At 39.9% G+C, this 16744-nt stretch overlaps 1 protein-coding gene across 1 annotated transcript in view; it reads left to right on the top strand.

The window, feature by feature from the left end:
• LOC143694068 (uncharacterized) overlaps window positions 1-16744 on the top strand; it is a 36644-nt gene that overhangs the window by 12886 nt on the left and 7014 nt on the right. The gene's annotated exons all lie outside the window — the stretch shown is intronic.

The following is a 16744-nucleotide window of genomic DNA, read 5'->3' on the forward strand; positions in this document are numbered from 1 at the left end:
CAGCAGTCTCTTTGGAGCTCTATACTGGTTTTCAGCTCACAGCTGCTGAACACCAGCTGCCTGCACCTTATGTGGCAGCCCACATGCTACTCCTGCAGCTTTCCAAAGGCCCCCCTTGGTGAGCTGACCTTTTAGAGAGATTCTGGAGAAGGAATACAGTGTTTTCTGCCTGACCAAAACGAAGGCAAATTTGCTGGAAATTAAAGCTTTAATGTATCCCAGATATAAATTACTAGCCAGCAGTGTGCTGGAGAGAACAGAGGGGCTGCTCACACACACCACAGGTTCAACACACCTGAGGCTGATGAGCTCTCTGCTGCTGTGCTGGTGGAACTAAGAAAAGTGAATGTAATTTCAACAGCCTTACTGTTCCTATTGCTAAAGAGCTTCCTACAGGTGTCATTATTGGAGTAACTATACTATCAATGTCACCTTATATTTGCATTAGGAATTTTTGTTCAACTTGCCTTTATTATTGACAAACTAGGATGTTTTTAGACAGACAGCTTGTCATTTTCCATGCCCAAATACAGTCTTTAACAAATTCCTAAAATGCTGATGTTTTTCTTCAGGAAACCCTAGAACTGTATCCTTTGGAAATGGTCTTGTCATTAGATGGGGATGTAGTTTTTGTGCTGTTACTTCTGTAATTTTGGTCAAACTCAGGCAAGTGACTGCTCAAGTGAGTAAAGGCTGCCACTGTTTTACAGGTTAAAGGTGTAATGTGTCAGGGCACAATAAGCATGACTGAGTCAAAATATATTTAGGCAAAAAAACTAAATGTGTCATGTCTGGTACAGAGACCAGCTGGCCTGACATTGCCCATGGCATCATTATAATCTCTCTCTGTAGAGCAGGGGGGCCTCATTCTGCTGCCTGCTGGGAAAGGTCCCTGGCTCTGCTAGTTTCCAAATGGTGCCAGTGAACTGTTTCTCAGAGTGCTCATTGGTCTGGATCAAAACTGTCACTGTCACCATCACTTAAGAGTGCAGACAGGTGGGTGTCAGTACCCCAAGACTGTTTAATTTACTGGTACAGCTTTGACCTCAGAGCTCCTCTGTGTCATCCTCACATACGAACATGCTTCGTACTCCCTGTTCTGCAACAAGCTTGAGTTGCATGAGGAACAGAGAGGGAATCTGTGTTTGCCCAGAATTACCTGTATCAAGCCAAACTTTCCTTGAAACTGCTTTTTTTGCCTAACTTTAGGACACCCTTTTTCTCACTTTGGGGTCCTGGTATTGTGCTAGAAGCAGCCTGACTCAACCCTGCTAGGTTTGATGTGCTGACCAAGGTGTTACTGCATCAGACAGGTCAAAGGGGAGCATTGGAGAGTTATCAGTTAGAGCTGCTGGAGAGACAAAGAATGCCTGGGCAGGGGAAACAGCATCAGATGGACAAAATTGGTTGAAGATCTGTGACTAACATTTCCTGCTAAATAATGCCGAGCCATTTCCAGGGTATATCCACAGTGCTACTTTGCATAACACTTACCATATTCTCACTGAGACAGCATCTTGGTGGAGAAAATAGTCTATGCCTATTTTGTAAAAAATTACTATAATCCATACATTAAAAAAGCAAATTAAGCTTGAGCAGAAAAGTTTCATTTTAGTGCTTTGTAACTTTTTTGTGTTTGTCTTTCCCACTTCAATAATGAGACTTTAAAACAATTTCCTGTTTTGACATTTAAGATAAAATGCATGAATATGTATTTATCCTTTCTCTACAGAGATGCTGTGAACATTCTGGTACTATGGATAAGTCAAAACACTCTTGGAAATGCAATGTGAAAAAATATAGGCAACAATATTTTAGTTTAAATATTTTAAGCATTTTTACTGGGCTTTTTCAGACAAAAGTGTCATGGCCATCCTTCAGGCTGAACTCAGGAAGGATGGCACATGTACAGTTCAAGTGCTCTGTTTGTCCCTGCAAACATTGCCAACTTACAGCTGTAGTAATAAGCTGCTGAAGAACATGTTGCTTTAATACTGGAAAAATGAGTTTAGAATAAAGACAGGCTGTAGTTAATTACAAACACACTCAATGCTCACATCTGAGAGCTCTTCAGTCATAATGACAGCAGATATTCTATATTTGGTACAAGACATAGTAAAGGAAATTGACAAAGCGTATGTCTGATGGTAAAATTAAGAACTCATTGACTCTCTGGGGTGCTTAGAGTTGGAAAGAATTGCCTTCAGATAGATTACTTGAACTCTTGTGTTTTGTACCAGCATCTGTGCAAAATCAAACCTGAGGAATTCAGTGTTGGTTTTATCCAGATAGACCATCCTCCAGCAGCCTTTCCTGCTTTTCTGATAGGGAAGCTGTGTCAAGCTATTTCAAAACTTCACCAAGCTTTAGACATGGAAATAAAAGTGATGACCTGACAAAATACAAATGAGATTTGGATCTCTTTTAAATATTACATCAGATGGACTATAAACTAATGAATATAATTGAGCCTTTGCTTTGCAGTAGCAATATAGGATATAATTGAGATAATAAGTCAGAGAAAGAGACTTAAAAGGAGGCAACCTTTTAATATAGAGCTTACATTAACTTTTATTTATTCATCAGATCCCTTTTTGAAATTATGAGATTTGGAGGCACAATATGCACTCATTCTGTCACGATGGCATAAAACATCCTTATTGTTTGGGCTCAGTTGTAAGTGCGTGTATGAAACAAAAAGCTAACACAAGATTAAAAATGGGGTCAAAACCAGGGTGATTACATTTTTTGTCACATCTGGCATTTGGTGATTATTTCAGTCTTACAATGCAAGAGACCAATTCCATAAGAAATGGATTATCCATACACATATCATGAGGCAAACCCAGACTCTCTCCTCATATTAAAAAAATGTTCCTTTATCTCCCAAAAATACACTGTAGATTCTCCAAGATTCCACATACCTGTTGGTGTATTTTTGAATCAGGTGCAGTGATGAAATTGCAGCACCACTGTGAGGACACAGGTTTACATCACCAGCAGACAACACCACCCTCTCCTGACCTTTATTTTCCTTGACCCTTTCAGACATGTTGGTCAGTATGTGATTGGAATAGTCAGGAGTTTAATGAGGATTTGGCTGGCACTCAAGCAGCCTGTGTTCCTGGGGTTCATGCAGTGCCAGTACAGGGCTTGGGTAAGTACACTGGCTTCAAGGCTGGGAAAAAAATGGTCACAGTTAAGATTAAAATTCTAATGAATTTGGGCCACATGCTCATGAAGGGACCAGCTAGACAAACTGCATGTTTTTGCAGGGCTGTATTTGTGAGGAATGCTCCCAATAAATACCCGAGATTAACAATACAACTCATAACTACTTGAACATTTTTTTTCAAAATGTCTGTCCCACATTAAAACCAGAGATTTCTTTTCTCTCATGTGCTGGCCATTTTTTTCCAGGATTCATTTTTCAGCTCCACAAGACTCTTATCCAGGTGCTTTTCACCAGCTTTGTGTCCCAGCTTTTTGTCATCTTCTACGCAGCCTGAACCCCACACAGCTATTTATGTGCACCACTAAGGATTTCTGTGCCTCTTAAAGTCTGTGCCTTAAACACTTGGGTGACTACTGTTTTTTTTTCAAAATGAATGTGGAAAGCCTCCAGAGATGCCAGTGGGAAGTCAGAGGGTTGATATGCACTGTGTGTTCAGGGTTGTACAACACGGGCAGAAACTGCATCTTAGATTTCAGGTTGCATACAAGGACAACCTGAGTGTGCGTGGGAGCATCTTGGAGGCAGTCCGGATTCCAGGTTCTGTCCAGGTTCTAGATAGCTCAGTTAGACATAGAAGAGATGATGGGGTCATAGTGAATTTAAACTTTTGTGAAAGGGAGCAGATATTCTCAGCAACAGACCCTTTTTCTCACCATCTGCACCATTGTATAGTACTGTAATGTCTTAAAGCCCAAAACAGGGAATAATTTTAGACTCTACTTTTTGTTGTTTCTACACAAAGATACAACAAAGCACTCTCTGGAAATGCAGTGGTTCTAAATATTCTCCTTGGTTGCTTCTGAGGTTGTTTAGGAAGTTAATAGATTTCAAGTATTCATGAGAACTCTGCAGGTCAGTAAAGGGAATGCAAAACTGGTCAGAAATGGTATCGCTACATAGAGCTAAATCCCATGTAATTTGGGAATTGATGAGTGTTTCTTCATTTTTAATTCTGAGGGAAGCCTTCTGTTAGAATAATATTTTGTCCAGCATTACATATTCCCTTTATCTAGGGAGCTGGCAGGGGAAGAGGACAGAAGCTCTTCAGGCAGTAGAAGTTGAATTTAATAGGATTCACAGAAGAGATTTAAGGAGCTAATCATCCTTATAGCTGCTCAAGTTCAATTTTTATCCCCCAAAGCTACTAATTTTTTAAGCATGTATTTTTGGCAGTGCTTTGCAGCAAATATCTCCCCTTGGGGCACATAGCAATGTGCAGGCTGTATTACATAAATGAGCTTCTTTCCCATCCCAGTAACCCATAAATGCCAGTGACACATAAAACTAGGTATTCCCTCATCTCAGCAGGCTGACCTAGCCCAAGCCTTACACTTAGTAAAGTCAGAGGAGGACACAGTGGCAAGCAGAGCTGCAGCAGAGTCAGAACTGACAGTATTGGATGCCCACAAAGTACCATCCAAACATGAGTAAGGGTCTACACCAGGATTTAAAAAAATTGGCACTTCCCCCTCTGTCAGCCAAAGTAAAAACCATAGATGGCTGTATGTTTGATATTTCAAATATCTATTGATACACGTTCAATTTAGAGGAAAGAGGGTTAGAAAATGCGAACCAAGTAGATTATTTTTTTGCATACATTTATCCCTCTCTCAGTTACCTCTATTGTGAATTCAGTGTGATTTAAATTAATGGAGTAAGAGGGATATTGTCAACAATTTGGACGGAGATATTTCAGAACTATTTGAGCACCCCTTATGCCTCATAGTCACCTTGTTCTCATTAACATAATGCTTGTCAAGGAGCTGCAAAGTGTTTTTATCAGTGAATAGGTAGAAAAGTGAAATAACTGTGAGTTTTGGGGTTTTTATCAAACACTTTAGATGAGAGAGATACACAGCCCTGCCTTCCTTGATTTCCCAAAATTCCTGGCTTCTTTGAACCTATCTTGAACATGTCTGGTATCTCCATAACACATCCTCCTTAAAACACAAGGACATTATTTTAGCATACTAAATGCAAGGACAGCTGAACAACGCACCTCACAGCAGTTTCCTTCAAAAGGAGTGTGTGTCCTGTGTCTATATGGCAGAAGAGGGTCATTCATTGGTGTCTGGGCTCACTGCCCTGCACTGGGAGACAGCCAAGATTTGTCTGAAGCTGGCAGCCTTGCTGCCAGGGGAGGCAGGCTGTGGAGAGTTTCTCATCATCTGATAATTACTGCAGCACACTGAAAGAAGAGTAGGGCTGAAATTGGCCAGATCTGGAAGGGTTGAGATGCCACCACCGTTTTCAGCAAATCTTACAAAGCTGAAGGCAGCCCACATGCAGATGTTAGAGTCTTTCCATCTCTGTCCCTCCAGGAGTCCCAGAGGCAAAACTCCCAAATGGTTCCTGGGCACAGGGGGGAACAATGAGCTCTGAAAACACTCAAGAGAAAAGTAAGTCCCTCTGCTGACCTCAAATTCCATTTTAGACAGCTGCATAAAAAAAAATAACCCAGGTTTGAAATCTTCAGTTTTCAGAATTAGCACACAACCTATGCAATGATCCTCCCAAGAGGTGTCACATTCCTCAAATCCTCCTATGAGTCCTTACAGATTTTCAGCTACCAAGTGCTTGGCAACACTTTTTCTGCATTGTCAAATATTTTTTTTATTTGCTTGGATAGAAGCAGTTTGAATCTTGTGGGTTAAGTACTGGGACAAGGCTGTGAAGGTTAGTAAGAACTTTGAAGATACAGTGAAAAACACTTGGAAGATAATGGGTTGTTATACAAAATTTTTAGTGATTTTAGAAAAGGCCAATAATAAAAAGACATCTAGAAGAAGAAAAAAGTCAGTGAAGATGAGGAGCCAAGGCTACCTGAGTCTTCCACCTGATTGGTATCTTGAGTGTAGCAACTGTGGCCATGTTGAAAAAGGCAGAAAAAGCCATAAATCTCCCCAGATGAATAAAGATGGGGAATTAAATGCCAGAGAGAGTACCTGGATCTTTTCAATGTATTTTAAATGTATTTAACATGTAGTCACAACACTGAAAAGTTCGAAACTGTACTTCATTTATTCTATCTTTTCTACCTAGATAGAGAGGTCCTCAAGAAAGGCAGGTCAGCATCAGTGTATATTGCTCATGCTACCTGAAAATAAAATATATCATATTTCAGGAGCATCCCTCTTTTTGAAATCCTTATCCTTACACTTGAAGAAAAATATATACAAATTGAGATTGCCGAGATTGTCTGTGGATTTGGATGATAAATTTGTATTTATTCCCGTAGAATTTGGGGAATGGGATGTTTCATAGCAATTTTGAATTATATTATTTTAAAGGTTTTAGATCTTTTTTTCTGCCATGTTGATAATCTGAACAATATGCAATATCACTTACAATAACAACAGAAGCCATTATTACACAGGTGGCCTACTGAAGGCTTATTTTATCACATTTTTATAACATTACCATGCTCATTAGAATACATGATCATGTATATCAGATGAATGCCAAAACCCAGTAATCATGCAGTCACTAGGAGCTTCTCCTGTGCTCCCACAAAAGCTGCACTCATTTACTTTCAAACTTGTGGCTGTGAGCCAGTGTACATGGGCAGCCTAAACTTATCAAACAAGGAGCTGCTTCTTCAGTTGTGAGAATCTTGCTGGCTGCAGACCTTCGGTAACTTCTGATGCCACTAAATCAAAAGCCTGACACAATTCCTGATTCTGTGTGGGAACTTGCTTAGACTTGCTTCATTTCTCACATAACCAGAGCCAAGCTTTCAAACCTGCACAATTTCTGTGATATTTGTAAACTGCTGATAATACAGAACTATACTCATCAAACATTGTTTTGCATTCTGATAAGAAAAATAATTAGCCTAAGCATATTTCTATAATTACATTAAAAAGCTTTGCTTTTCATGGTGCTAAAATTTATTTTTAATTGGATTTACAAACTGAATTAACTTTATATAATTGCCTAGGACCCTGTAGTTCAGCTGTTAAAAATCATTATCCCAGCTGGCCCAGAGCAGTCTTTCCCCATGTCTGACCAACCAGTCCTGAATACAGACACATGTGAAGTGCTGCCTCGTGCTCCAGGGGGTGATGGAAATGCAGGAAGCTATCAATAGCCAGCTCAGGCTAATGAAAGCACATCTCTGCAGGGCCTGATCAAGCTGATGATTGTTTGTTAATTACATGGGGCAAGTTCAATGGCATTTCCCTGCAATAGGTTATGTCTGCTTGACCATGATATCTACTCAGTTTATACACCCATTTAATTACATTGCCTTTTTCATACTGGCAAAATGCAGAAACTCCTATTAAGTGAATAATTCAGAAATAAATGGGGTTTTGCCAGTCTTATCACATAAACTCACAAAGAATTTTCATTGTGTGTGTATGGAACAGAAACACCAAGGTCTACTTACCATTTTGGTATCTAATGTCTCCTTTCCAAAAGAGAGTTCTCAGCCTGTTCTGTGTAGCTCCCCTTTTCATCCTTACCTCTGCATTTCTACCAAGTGAGCTGTCTGTGACTGCCTCCAAAAGCCCTTCTGCCCACATTTTTCCTTGCTTTGTGAGACTTCTCTGCACAGAGATTTCACAACATTTATGGAAGAAGAAATATTGTGTCATCCAACTCAATTTCTCTCTGCTTTCAGCATGTCAACCATTATATATTTTCTTGGTATCACATCCTATGTGAGTTTTTATGCCTCTTTCTATTCAAATTTGGGTCTCATCTTGTCTCACCCTTGTCTGAATCAGAGTAACAGCTCCAGATAGTAGCTGCACTCCTCTGCTTCCTATTTTTTTTCTCTCTCCCAATATTAGTAGTTCTGGCAAATCTCTATTTCTTTGTCTCTTGGAAAAGGAAAGTGGTCTTTGTTACAGTAGAAAGGGAGTCTTTTTGAGACCCATACATTTTCTGCACTTGGTAATGTACAGCTCATGAAATTGGAAAGGGACTATTTTGGACCAATAAGAGCGTTTAAGGGCTCCTTTGATGCTGCAGAGTCCAGATTTGTTTAGTTTCCAATGCAGAGAAAGAGTGCCAGTCTGTGGAATAAAGGATGTCTACTCTGATATGTACACTTAAGGTAGAGCCACAGGAAGCATCTGAGCTCCTGAGACATGGTCTGTACCCAGCCAGCCCATAAACAATGATAAACAGTTCAGCTGCAGATCTGTCTTCCCAGAAATCACTTTATACATAGCTATGAAAACATCCCAGTTAAGCAGTCAGATGTGTTATCATAGCACCAAGCTCTGACCCCTGGGGTTACATAGGATCTGCTCAGAACTGGAGTCTCAATAATGGTTTTTTCCTACTCTTTACAGACCTTTATACAGCTTCCAAATCTGAATCACAGTAGCTGTATTCAGTGCCTGAAAAAACAGTTCCCATTCATTATCATCCCTCTAGTACTCCTTAGGCTGCCAAATTGCCATCAGTGCTTTCACTCTTAGTTTGTATGTATCTTCCTGTCCCACTGGCTCAGCTTCTTCTTGTGTTCTGTGTTCTTTCAGGAATGATAATTAAAAAAGATACCATGCATTTATTTGAAATAATACCTTTTCTCAGTGGCTGAGCAAAGGTATTTTCTCCAGCTGCAGGCCAGGGTGCTGACTTGCACATCATCTCCTACAGAGATGCATCTTCACTGCAGTTCAAGCCTGTGAAATCCCATCACTGATAGCTGTGGACCCACCACAGGACAGGGCTGTGGGACCTCACCTCTTTGCCATGTCAATTCAAAACAGAACCAGGCTCCAAGGGCTCCAAAGAGTCAGGGTTCAGCTTCTTTCTTCAGCCGTATGGGCAAAACTAGAAGTTTTGTGAAGTATTATTTTGTCCATTTTTGGGTTTTGGATGATATCTAGACATTCACAATTGATAACTAAAATGCTGTGTGATGGATTATTGCCATCAATATAATCTTGAAAATTTTTGTATGATACCCATGTGTGTTTGTAGCCATTTTATCTTCTTGGGCAAAATGTCAGGCTATTTTTCAGGTACATATCATGATTTATGCCCTTTCTCTTAGACTGAAACTTATTTCACTGGAGTAATCACAGTTTCCAGTCTACCTTTTATCAATGACATCAACTCATTCACCAGCCTAATGCTGCATTATCCCAGGAAAATCACATTGTTGTGGTGTTACCTTTCCCCAAAGGAGGCTGAATTGCTTTTATTACTTCCTGCTTGAACAACTGCTAATCTCATTTCTGGAGTTCTTCCAGCAGGAGGACTATACTTCTGACATGATGGATTCAAATCACCCATGCCAGGATTTAACAGACTGAGATATCTTTCTTCAAGGGCAGAGATCTGATTTCCTAAAGAATCTGTGATTTAAGGACAAGTGGGTTTTTTGCACAGTTCCCCATTTATTCTCCTGTTTTAATGTACTTGCCTGTATTTTGAGTTTTTCTGATTCCAAATTGATAATTAATTGCACCTACAGCAAGACTCTATAAAGATTTACAACCTATAAGTTCTATGATTTCTGTCCCTATTGAAAAGGTAAATTACCTAGAATTTGTTGTTCCTGTTTTCCTGCATTAATTTTCCAGACTAACATTTTAGTTTGTTTACCTGAACTGCTATATCATCTGCTTATGTTTAATATTCAGATTCCCAAACATTATTGATTGTACAAAGTAAGGTCTAAGGCCAAGAGCTTATGAGCAGTCACAGGACAAATCCATATCACACCCAGCCTTCACCAAGGTAAAGCTGTGGCTGTATCCTCAAAATACACTGAAGGGACACTCCCATTTCAAAACTAACAAATTAAATTCCACTGAGATTAGGCAGTAAATCTGCAGCAATGAATTTTTAGTCAAAAAAGCTTTCACATTGAATAGAAAGCCTGCAACGGGGCTCCCCTGGGTCTGGGGAAGGAGAAGAGATCTGAGGATGGTGGCAGAAGAACACAGGAGCCTTTCCCTTGACCACTAAAAGCTCCCCACCATCCCCACCATTCCCTTTCTCCACCAGCCCTCACACAGTTCCTGCAGTGACAAGTACATTCTATGTCAGCTTGCTCAGGAATCTCCAAGCAATATTACTGAATAAATTCGTGTGCCTTAACTTCTGCTTTTAGCTGGAGGTGAGTATACTTTTTATAAGAATCTGTCCCTTAAGCAACACCCTTTCAGTTCTTGGGGAAGAAAAAAGTTAAGCTGGTTCCTTCTGTTAAATAAACATCTTAGAGAAGTAAGTGGATAGTGGCAAGTCTCATGGGTCCTGCTGTGTCTCCATTTCCTCTCCCAGTCCATAATGTGCATTTTTACTCTTAGCAGAAGGATTTAAAACTTGGACCTGAGATTTACAGTTGGCTGCTATTTAAGAGAATTTGCAAAATAGAGAAATATCTTATCAGTGTGTCTTGTGAGAGGATAAAGATTAATTTAAAGTCAAAAGCTAAGGTTTTTTTTAAGCAACTTAAATTGGATGCAAAGGGCCCAATCACATTTTTAGTATCACTTAACATATTGGGATCTCTAAAAGCCTCACTGTACTTTTGTAACATGAATAATAACAACCATAACAGATTCCTTCTGGTAATGGATCTGGTCTCATGGAGGAAAATCACAGACATAAGAGTAGAAAAAAGAGACTTATTTAATTGAGATCTCTTTTCCACAGTGACTGAATTCTGCCAGTCCCAGTGTCTGTTTCCAACCTGTTCAGTCCTACTCAGTGGGAGCAGTTTGGACTGAGGAGGGACTCTGTTCTCTTTCACTACCAGAAGGGCACCTGGTAGTCAGGGCAGCACAACAGCAAGCTGAACCCACTGGGAAAGTATATGGTATGAACAGTGAAAACTGATCTTATTTCCATTAACTTCACCACATAAATTTCAATTTGCCCTTAAGGCTATTACCCACAGGAAGTTACTAATTTTGAAGCTGATAACATACATGTCTGTAGTCTATCACTTGTGGTTTGACTATCCAAAACATAAAGCAGTGTTTACTCAGCTCAGTGGTTTTAGTGCAGTGTGAGGCCCCAAGGGGGGCTGGATTCTGAGAAAAAAACTGTGCACCCAGATATTAGGTCATTAACAATGAACTGCATTTCTAAATGAAGAGTGTGACTTATTTAATTATCCAGTTAGTGGGAACATGATTGCTAAATACCCTTTAGAATAAAGTATTTAAATCAACTCAATTCTCCATGGATGTCTTATTAACTACTATTTGGTAGAAGAGTGGCTATTACTTGGGTCTAAAATTGTTCTTTTCCCTCAAAAAAAAAAAACCAAAAAAAAAAAAAACAAACATTTTAAGGCATCACACAAATATGCATGCAGCAATGGGCAGGCAGTTTCCTTTTAGGCTTGGGCAGTCAGCCATTCATCTCTTGCTTTTTGTTCCAAGGTTAATGCTTCCTTCATGTCATAGTGGCAATAAAGTGTTTCTAAGTGGATTTATTCTTGCCTATTTATAGAAAACCAATGTGAAGATCTTAGAGATTAATTTCTTTCAAAGCTGCAGAAGTAAACACATCTGTGGCAGAAAAGTTTTGTTTTGGTCACTCACACTGCTTTTATCTCTGCCTTTTTTCTCTGGTCTGTTGCTTACCTATTTCCTCACCATCCTCACCCCTCCTATGCTCTCTTCTTTGGCACTTACCTCTGAATTCTGTTGGGGTGTTAATGCTTGAATCAGTGTATATGTGAAATGTACCTTCAACTGGGTACACCTACATCATATATGCTGGCCACCCTATGTATACCATACCTGCATGTTCTTTGATCTGTGCACTTGGTCCTGTTCATTTTTGCTGTTAGTTCATGTCCTTAAAAACTCAAATATTTTAAAAACACACTTTAAAAGGACATCTTTAATAGTGATGATTTCTTGTGTCTCAAGCAAACTATGGAATTTAATTAATTTAATTATATTATCTTAAGAAATAGATCATGCCATATGAGAGAGAAAAGAAAGCAGCCTTGGAAAACCAACCTGTTGTAAAACTCATCTGTGATCACAGAGCAAAAGCTGAGCACTGCAAGAAAATACAGCAGCCACACAAGATCAATTACTCTATAGTGTCATTAGTTGGAGAGAGTCTTCAACCTCACAGAAGAGTGGAATGTTCTCCCTACTAGCCACTTTGGATTTTATTTCACAGTCCAGTGAACTCTGTGGGATTTTGCTTTCTGGTAGGCATGGTCACTGCTCTGCTTGCAAAAGTACACATGCAGAGCTGGTTTTCTAAACTAACTATTTATTTCCTCAGAAAATATGATTGGGTAATTTTAGGGAGTGTTATTTAAAGTTGAAGGATCCCTTCCCTCTCCCCCTTTATCTCCCTTTTCAGGGTGACACATTTGTCTCAGAACCAGAGAAGTGCTGAGACAAATGTGCATACAGGTGTATGTTCTCAAATTAAAGAAGGTGTAGGATGAGGTGGTAACCACAAGACCAAGGAGCACAGACCTGGTCTTGACAACCCTGTGTAGACCCCACTTTGCAGGGGATGAGCTGCCCCCACTGAGGCTCAGCCTGACCCTCCTTCCCCCTCCCCAAGCCTAAAGCTGTGGTAGTGGTACAGGATTATGTTTTTCCTGCAGCATGGCTGTAGTACATCCTAACTGTTTGGCATATGGAACGTGCTGAGACAGCACTGAAGGGAGCCAGAGCTCACATAGTCCTGTCTCCATTGCCAGCTGGGAGCAGGTACCTCTGAGACCCCACAGAGCACTTGCAGAGCCCTTCAAGACAGCCTGGTAATGAGCTGACAGCAGTGCTGTGGGGCTGGTTGGGGCCCCAGAACAGAGCCTGGACCAGGGATGCTTCTAATTAACAGTGGAGACAAATCCACTGAGGGCAGTGCAGAGTCAACAGCACTCCAAAAGCATGCTTTCATTAGGGCTTAACTTCAGCTGTTTGCTTTAATGTAGAATGATGCAAACTAACATGTTCCAAAGCTCCACTGAACCTTAGGAACAAGGGGAGGCTTCAGCACTGGTTTGAATGTTCTAAGGAATTATGACTGAAAATACCTGGATATAAGTATATTTCAGTAGAAATATGTATATATGCTGAATGTGGTTTGAGCATACCTGTTGAAAATGTAGGGGTGCAATTGGTAATTATAATATCACATTACTAACACTTGGCCACATGCAGCTCAGGTATGTACAATTTATTTTAATCAGTATATATTTTGATTTTATCACTTCAAGGTGAGGCATATTTTCAGCTTATTATTATGTTAGAAGGTGAAAAAAAAAGTAGTGGATAGATTCATGAAGTTGACAACCTTTCTTGCAAGGGTGGTGCATGGACCCATGCCAAAACTGAAGCAGGATGCCTGGGGCTATTCAATCTGGCCAGTAACCTTTCAACAAACATATTTACCTAAACCATTTGGAGTGAGCAGCTGTGTGGTACTTAGTTGCCAGCTGGGGTTAAACCTAAAGACACTCAGTTTTAGAAGAGTTGAAAGCATTTTTAGTTTGTTACCTGTTGCTTCAGGAGCAATGAAACCTGGAGAGACTTACAGATCTGAGCAGCATTGTGATTCACAGCCACCAACTTGCAGCATCTCAGGAACAAACTCATTTTGCATGACACACGCTCTCTCTGGATTTACTCTCTGAGTGTTTCATGCAGTGAGGGCAAATGGTTTTTTGTTTTGTACAGGAAAATTGTGTGTGTGTGTCTGTGTGTGTCTATGTGTGTACTCATTTCTGAAAGGCTTTTTGGAGGTGAAGATCTACTGTAAAGTTAATGTGCTTAGGAAATCCATGCTGATTCTGAATTCCAGCTCCTTTACATGGGTCTCAAGTATCTCTATCTAAACTAAGAAGCCAAAAGTCAACAGAATAGTTCCAAGTGTTCTGTTGACCAGCATGCAAGGTAAGAGCACAACAGTGTAACATGGAGTAAATATCCTGTTTATCATGAGGTCAATAAAGAGCACTAACAGGTGCTCTATTCACAGTATATTCAGGAGTTCATTTTCAGTACTTAGTCTGTCCTATGCACAGATGCTGCATCAACACTTAATACATGTAACAATGTGAATTAACAGAAAAGCACAATATCTGGCCACTTGATTTTACATAAGTCACAGCTTATCTTGGGAGTCAACCACTACGGCAAGACAAGAGAACCTGAGAATGACACATGGCTCTCCACACCAAAGCATGCCCTTCCTCAGCAACCATGATACCTTGTTTTGGCACTAGCACAGTTTACTTGTGATCAGTAGCAATTCCAGGCAGAGTAATTCAGGAGGGGTTCAGGCACATACCTCCAAGTCCTGCTCTGTCTCTGTTTTTCCCCTGCAGCAGGGTTTGTAGATGCTTGCTGTGGAGATAGCTTGAATGACAGCACCAACATCACACTGGCTCAGAAAGACCTGGACATTGGTTTCCCCTTTTTCTCTGACCAGGCATGTCACAGATATATTTTATGAAAAATCCTTTTGCCAGGATTTTTTCTCCTGCGAGGCCTCAGAAACTAAATGTAAACAATAATTATCTGCTGCTGTGGAATGCAACAGATGCATCTTTGATTGGTCCATGTGAGTTGTTTCTACTTGATGACCAATCATGGGTCCAGCTGTGTTGGGACTCTGGTCAGTCACAAGATTTTATTATCATTCCATTCATTTCCTTGCTAGCCTTCTGATGAAATCCTTTCTTCTATTCTTTTAGAATAGTTTTAATATATCATTTTCTTTTCATATAATATATAAAATAAAATAATAAATCAGCCTTCTGAAACATGGTGTCAAGATTCTCATCTCTTCCCTTATCCTGGGACCCCTGCAAACACGACCACACAGGCAGGCTCTTCCTATGCTGGCAAAGGAAACACATTAACTTATTCTTTCTGCACACTTTCTTTGAGTGTGCAAAAGTGTCTTGGGGCCATTCCCATGACAGTGAACCTCATGACACTGGTAGGCTGGTCTCTCCTAACCTTGGTAAATGTTCATCTCTGTGCCAGTGCAAGTCTCTGCCCTGTGTAAGGAAAACGGGTGATCTTGCTGACTCAGGTGGGCATCTTCATTTGTCTTTGATCTTCTACATGGTAACACACTGGTCTATTTGTATTTGCTGGACTGAATTAAAGGTGCACAAAGCCTTGGTTTACTCTGTATTCCTTTCCTTTTCTTTTTTATAAATAACTCCGGATGTGTCAGTTCTTTATAAAGTTAAATTCAAAATACATAATGAAACACTTGTTAAGACAAAGTTAAACCAAGTGGCCACAGCCACCCTGTTTGCAGGAACTGTTTCCAGTGGTTACTGTGTGAGATGTTCACCTAGCACTTTGAAGGAGGGGAAAATCAAATGTTCTCCAAGGATGAGCCTTCCTTAAGTGACCTCTCTCCCCCATAACTCTTCCTCTCTGTGATGGTGGTAGGATTTGAAGCTGGGTGAGAGCCCTGCCTCAGAGCAGAGCTGGTTCCTTAAGGCTGCGTGTGGGGTGGAGGAATTGTAGTTCTTGATGTGAGACCAGAACATAAACTAATGGCAAGACTTTTAGCAAGGCTATAATTTCTGCTCCTATATGCTTCATTTTATGTTATCTTCAATAGAAATCAACCCCCTAACCCCCCCCATAATTTACTGGTTTGTAATTTGTCTTGATCTAGAGCAATCCATGTGTTTCATACATTAGCTTTTATTTTGCCACTTGAAGTAGCTGAACATTTCAAATTCAGTATCTGTGTATTTTTATACGGATTCAAGTCTGACATGTAAAGCTGCTTTGACATTAAAATCTGAGTTACAGGGAAAGACTTGCTAAATGCAGGACTAGGTTGCACTGATTGTCAGATCAGATTTTTGATAGACATTATGGTATACAATAATCTTTCTCCAAACATCTTACTGAAAACCTCATCATGAGGTGATGAATAGATGCAAATCACTCTTGAAATCTATTCTACTAGACATATTAAAAAAAAAAACAAACCTGACACACAACAAAAGCCAGAACTAAACCTGCAGAAAAGCTAATGAGTGATAGTGAAATTTATCCTGTTTCTTCTATTTTTTACATGGAATATCAAATGCCAGCCATTAAAATAGAAACTTTTATCTACAAGTAAAAAGGATATTGCAGTGATTCTCTCCAAGCTTTTATGTGTAGAATTAAAATGTACACCCTGAGAGCAAGCCTCATAAAAATAGACTAAGTCCATAAAAATGGACTAAGCTTCTGCAATGGGCCTGTTGCATTATTTTCATTATTACAAATTGCTAGTGAACAAGCGATGAGCAATAATTTCACCAAAATTAGGTTCATAATTAATGTTTTGCTTTTTTAGTGGAATGTTTTTCAGTTGGAGGCTGAATTTAGAAAATGTGATTTAGAAAAAACAGATCACAGTTCTGATAGATGACTATCTCCAACACATAAGCTGGCTGTGGCTGTGATGTCCCCCCTGGAGGCTGAGGCTGCTGTCATTAGTGGAGAGACCTTGACACTCTATTAGACAGTTACTCACTAAAAAATATTCATTATATTCAAAACTCTGCCTGAAGACCTGCCTAAAATGCCA

Source organism: Agelaius phoeniceus, chromosome 5 (genome assembly GCF_051311805.1).
Source record: "Agelaius phoeniceus isolate bAgePho1 chromosome 5, bAgePho1.hap1, whole genome shotgun sequence".
Classification (NCBI taxonomy): Eukaryota; Metazoa; Chordata; class Aves; order Passeriformes; family Icteridae; genus Agelaius; species Agelaius phoeniceus.